Source organism: Psammomys obesus, unplaced genomic scaffold, assembly GCF_907164565.1.
Source record: "Psammomys obesus unplaced genomic scaffold, mPsaObe1.curated_primary_1811, whole genome shotgun sequence".
NCBI lineage: Eukaryota > Metazoa > Chordata > Mammalia > Rodentia > Muridae > Psammomys > Psammomys obesus.
The window spans coordinates 34,348,281-34,354,652 of NW_026591086.1; positions in this window are offsets into that span (position 1 = coordinate 34,348,281).

The window sequence follows — 6,372 nt, forward strand, 5'->3', positions numbered from 1 at the left end:
CTTTCTTTCTTTCTTTCTTTCTTTCTTTCTTTCTTTCTTTCTTTCTTCTTGCTGCAACCAGTGGCCCCAAATCACAAAGCTACTAGTTTGAAAGTTTAAGAGTTAAAGTATATATAGAGAAAGTTTCTCACTGCAACTATCAACCACAAATTGCAAAAGCTACCAGCCTAAAAGCTTGAATGTTAAAAAATAGAAAAAAGATGCCAGAGACAACATCTCCTTTTGGGCTACATTGCCAGCACTTCTGTCCCACTTCAGCTACCCCTGGACCTCCGAAAAGCTTGTTTTTTACACTGAAGTGGCTATTAAACCAGTGAAATGTTATTAACTGTGAAATGTAATTTAAAATATTTAATATAGTTGTTCCTCTAAGCACAATTTCTTTTAGCACTCTTGGGAAGACTGTACAGGTCATGCTAAGTTAAAAGTCTTGAAATGGAAGTTTCTCCTTTCTTTGAAGACTTAGTTGTGTCATGTGATGTTTCGCTTCGAGCTGTCTCATGCCAGGGCTGTGATGTTGGCCAGCTGAAAACATCTGTGGGTGGACTTTGAGGAGAGGAGAAATGCAGAAGCCCAGCAACACTGAGAGAACACTTTTTAGATACACATCGATGCACTGGTCTTTGCTCTTCAACACTTCACTTTTCACAGAGAAATGTTCCAGAGAATTCTCAGGGTAATCCAATTGAGTCTTGTGGCTTTGGCTGACTTGTCCCAATCTGCTGAATCGTGCTGATTCATGTTGTTGGCTGGTGTTGGCATTTGGATTGGACTGCTGGTATCCAGACAATAAAAAGTGGACTTACCCTAAGGAACTAATTTTTTTTAATTATTTTTATCTTTATTAATTATAGTTTAGTCACTTTGTATCCCCCCCGTAGCTCCCTCTCTCCTCCCCTCCCAATCCTACCCTCCCTCTCTCTTTCACATCTTTGCTCCTCCCCCAGTCCACTGATAAGGGAGGTCCTCCTCCCCTTCCCTCTGATCCTAATCTATCAGGTCTCATCAGGACTGGCTGCATTGTCTTCCTCTGTGGCTTCACAAGGCTGCTCCTCCCTTTCGGGGAGGTGATCAAAAAGGAGGCCAATTAGAGGAACTACTTCTGAAACAGTCTACAACCCCCTTTTCCTTATAACCTTTTTTTCTCCCCTACCTTTGGTCAGAGGGTTGTAAGGGATATAGAAGCATTTAAGAATCCTAAGTAGAGTTGGTTTGTTGAAAAAACTAAGCCTACAAAGTCTGATCTGAATTTAACCTAGGTAACTGAACTGTAAGTCTCCAGTTCCTTCTTACTCTCTTTTCTTTACCAAGAAACCTTTTTCACTTAAAAACAATTCAAAATATACATATACAATTAAACACAAACAGAGCCTAGGACGCCCACACATTTCAAGCTTTGAAGGCGAAAAGGATAAGACACTGTAGCCTGTTTTCTCAGGAATCCACATCTGCTCTACCAAACACAACAGCTTAACACACAGTAAAGTCTGATTCTATGTGTTCCTAACAATATCCTGCTTCTCTAACAGCCCAGGCAAGAACTTCTGAACTATACCCTGCTTCCCTTTGTTAAAAATACAACCTGAGTGGCTGCATTGTCTTCCTCTGTTGCCTGATAAGGCTGCTTCCCCCAAAGGAGCAGGTGATCAAAGAGCAGGTCAATCAGTTCATGTCAGAGACAGTTCCTGTTCCCATTACTAGGGCACCCACTTGGACACTGAACTGTCATGGTCTACATCTGTGAATGGGTTCTAGGTTATTTCCATGAATGGTCCTTGGTTGGAGTACCAGTCTCAGAAAAGATCACTAGGCCCAGATTGTTGGTTCTATTGCTCTCCTTGTGGAGCTCCTGTCCTCTCCAGGTCTTACTACTTCCCATTTCTTTCATAAGATTCCCTTCACTCTGCCCTGGACTGGGGGAGGGACATGAGTGGAGAAGAGGAAGGGAGGGTGGGATTGGGAGGGGAGGAACGAAGGAGCTATAGATGGGATGCAAAGCGAATAAACTGTAATTTATAAAAATAATAATAATAAAATGAAAAAAAATACAGCCTGAGAGTTACCCAATGGGAGATAGTCAACCCCTGACAGAATTAAGGATAGTATGCTATGTTTACAGACTGGAAACTCACATAGCTGTCCTCTGAATTGCTCCACTCACCAGTGGATAGAAACAGATAAAAAGACCCATAATCCACTAAAATCGGTACATCTAAACAAACTAAGCAAAAGTGAGGACCCTAACTAAAATGCTCAATCCCCATCCTGAAAGGCAAAGAGGATGGACATCAGAAGAAGAAGAAAACAAGAAACAACCTAGGAACCTGCTACAGAGGGCCTCTGAAAGCCAGAAGAAGAAAACAGGAAACAACCTAGGAATCTTCCACAGACAGCCTCTTAAAGCCTCTGCAGTGCAGACTGTCAAAGCAGATGCTGAGCCTGATGGCCAACTGATGGGCAGAGTGAATGGAATTTTATGTAAGAAGTGGGAAATAGCAAGAGCTGGAGAGGACAGGAACTCCACAAGGAGAGCAACAGAACAAGAAAATTTGAACACAAGGAACTTCCTAAGGAGTATTCATGGAGATAACCTAGAACCCCTGCACAGATGTAGCCCATGGCAGTTCAGTGTCCAAGTGAGTTACATAGTAATGGAAAGAGGGACTGCCTCTGATACAATCTGATTGGCCTGCTCTTTGATCACCTACCCCTGAGGGGGGAACAGCCTTACCAGGCCACAAAAGAAGACAATGCAGCCATTCCTGGTGTGATCTGATAGACTAAGATCAGAAAGAAGGAGAGGAGGACCTCCCCTATCAGTGGACTTGGGGAGGGGCATGCATGCAGAAAGGGGAGGAAGGGCGGGATCGGGAGGGGAGGGAAGAGGGGCTTATGGGGGGATACAAAATGAATAAAGTGTAATTAATAATAATAATAATAATAATAATAATAATTAAGAAAAAAGACCCATAATCAATCATTGGGTGGAGCGAAAGAGGCCTTGTGGAAGAGTGGGGGAAAGCTAGAAGGACGCAGAGGATACAGGAGTGCCACAATAAGACCAACAGAGCCAACTAACCAGGGCCTAGTGTGAACTGTGGAGGCTAAAGAACCAACCAAGGACCAAGTATGGACCTAGGCTCACTATACAGATGTATCCAAGGGGAAGCTTGGTTTTCATGTAGGTTCCCTAAAAGAGGAATGGGGGCTGACTCTGACATGGACTCTGTTGCCTGCTTTTTGATCACTTTCCCATGGTGGAAATATCTTGCCAGGTCACAGGAGAATTACTTAGTCCTGATGCAACTTGATATGCTGAGGTGTATGGGTGTGTGGGTGGGCTCTCTCTCTCTCTGAGGAGTAGGGAAACAGAGAGTGAGGCTGGGACCAGGAGAGGATAAGGAGAGAAGGGAGGGGGCTGTGACCAGGATTTAAAATGAATAAATAAAAATTAAAACAAAAAATTACAAACATTCCTACCAAATAAAGATGTTCTTCTCTCCAATTTTCAGTACACTTAAATTTTTTTTTGTGCTCACCATATATGCCAAGCTATGAAAACTGGTGTGACAATTTAGGTTAATATTTTAATAACTGGAATAAGTAACTTTCTTGGTGTGGTATTAGGTTATTTTTATATGCTAAAAGAGTTCTAAGAGATAACAGGCAGGGTACAGACAGGAATAGTGAGAAGATGGACAATGTAATTTGAATGAAAAAGATATATGGTGATACGTTTTCTTTCAAATTACCTGACAACTCCAAAGACATGAGTTATATATTAAGGAAAGAATGTAGTGCAAGACAGGCTATACTTGCAGGCCTGGGACTCTTGTAGATAAATGGACAGCTTTCTAGACTGTGAAAGTTAGATATTATATTCAAGATTAAGGGTCTGACTGACAGATCAGTATTCAAGAAATACCTGACATATCAATATCTTCATGTAAATTAGGAAAGGCATCCGGAAGTCATTACGTGACATTAGCTTAGATGTGGGCTTGTAGAACCAAAATAAAGTGTGTTGAAGAGCTTAAGATTTACATAAAAATATCTACATACCAGATAAGTTGTGTACTTAAAGCAAGATAAAGTAAAATTGATGCTGCTCTCAATAAAATGCAGAACTATTTTTTCTATAAATGTTTTATGAAAGTGTCTTAATTTTAAAAAATAGTTTCTCTATAAGAGAAAGTATATTGTAATGATATTATATACATAAAATATATTTAAAATCAAATATTTAGTAATTATGATGATGTTCCTCACTAATGAACGTTATTATTATTATTATTTAAATTTTTGTGTCTTTGGTGTTGCATATTTTGTTTTAGTAATATTTTAATAATCATTATAAATTTGCACAAGGTAGTAACTTGTGTTCTGAACGTTTTTTAGTAGATTCAAATTGGTCTCCACTTTAGAGAAACAAATAATCTTAAAACTTTTTTTCATTGTACTAATTTCTTCCACTGCTCTCACTTTCTTTTTGTTGCTGTTTTTGTTTTGTTGTACCTTTTTGATACAATGTTTTTCTGAGAAGCCTTGGTTGTTCTGGACTCACTTTGTATATCAGGCTAGCCTAGAACTCACAGAAATCCTCCTGCCTCTGCCTCCTTGAGTGCTGGGATTACAGGCTTGTGCTACCATGCCAAGTTTTTTCTTTGCTAAGTTGAAAATAATATTTACTTGCTGACTTTATTCTTCAAAACCTCTGGTATTTCCATTAGTTTTCTTGTTATTTCGAAATAAGTTGACTATATAAACATTTACCAACATCAAATACAACAGTCTGGTATGAACAGTCCTTATGGTTCTGCATTTTCCTCTGTTTGAGAGGAGTGAGCTTGAAGCCTGGCAACTAGAAGTTGCTAGTTCTGCTGGAACAATTTTTTATAAAAGGAGCTGATGTTTATATAAATACAGAGTACACATGTATGCCAGAAACCATTAACCTTTAAACCTAGCCCAGCTCCTCCTGAGTACAATCATTTATTTGGTGCTATCAAGTTAACACTAGCTGAATCATTACCATTTGTAGGCTTTGAGGAAAGATCTAAGTACAGAAGTGTTTGAGACTTGCAGCATTTGATCTTTCCACCTGTAATTATTTTCCTGTGGTTCAATAAGACAATGCTTAATGCTTCTAAACAGACTATTATTTTTTAATTATTTTTGCATAAGAGTTTGTATGGTCCCCTACTTGCCTTGTAAAAGAGATAGTAATTTCCCTGGTTGGTACAGAGTGTTATTTCAATTTTCTAAACAATTTAGCACCAAACTACAGCAATTCAAAATATGTAGATGGAAATTTATCATGATTCCCCTCACTTTCTATAGTATTTTACAATTAGAAATATGATTTGCTTTGTATGTCCATGTTTGAATGAGGGCTGTATAATTATGAACCAACTCACATTAACAAATATCGACTCTGAAGTGATCATGACAGTACTATTCCTTGACTGTAAAATAAAATAGTTTATTGTTAGATATAGTTTCAAATGTTTCTATAAGGAGCGACTATTTGTAGTATATTTACAATATTTTATTTTTCAATATTAAGTCATTTTCAAAATAACAAACTGAACAACTTCCTAGACTATAAACATCCTATGGCTATCCCCATAGGATGGTTATAGGATGGAATGACCACACCAGACCAATATACTAAACTGTGTACTAAACCATGACAAGATCTCTAGAGTAAAATAACAACAATCTCACAGAAAGGTATCTCTACCTCAAACTTCATCAAATTACCTTTTGGTTATTAGGAATGCAGAATATAATTTTTAACCTTATCCGGCAACCATACTTGCAAAACCCAACAAGATGCATTACTAAGCACAAATCAAAACGACTCAGTGAGAGTACATGAAAACAGTGGATGGAGAATAGAGAATCAGCCAATCACACATTACTGACCTGAGTAGATTAGGGACATATGAAATGTCCCATGAAAGTTCATGTACTGTTGCTCTGAACCACAATGTGCCAACCTTCGACAGTGGGCCCTTTAGAAGATGATTTTACAATGAGAGTTTTAATTTCATCAATTGATTAGTTGGTGGAGATTTTAAGAGGTGCTGTCTAGAAAGAGGGAGTGGGTAAAATGCTGGGGAGCAAATTTACCTTCAAGGCTAACTATTTCTCCGAGATATGCTTATCCCTTTCTCTCTTTCCTGACAACTAAGAGAAGAGTTACTTTCCTCAAATGTAAAGCTCCTCTCATGATAGTGCTCCTCAAGTCAGTATCAGTGGGGCTAAGCAATCGTAGAGTGCAAACTCTTGGAAAACAGACTCAACTATTTTTCACTTAAATTGATTTTCTTAAACATCTTTTTCACAATCATGGAAAATATATAAAGT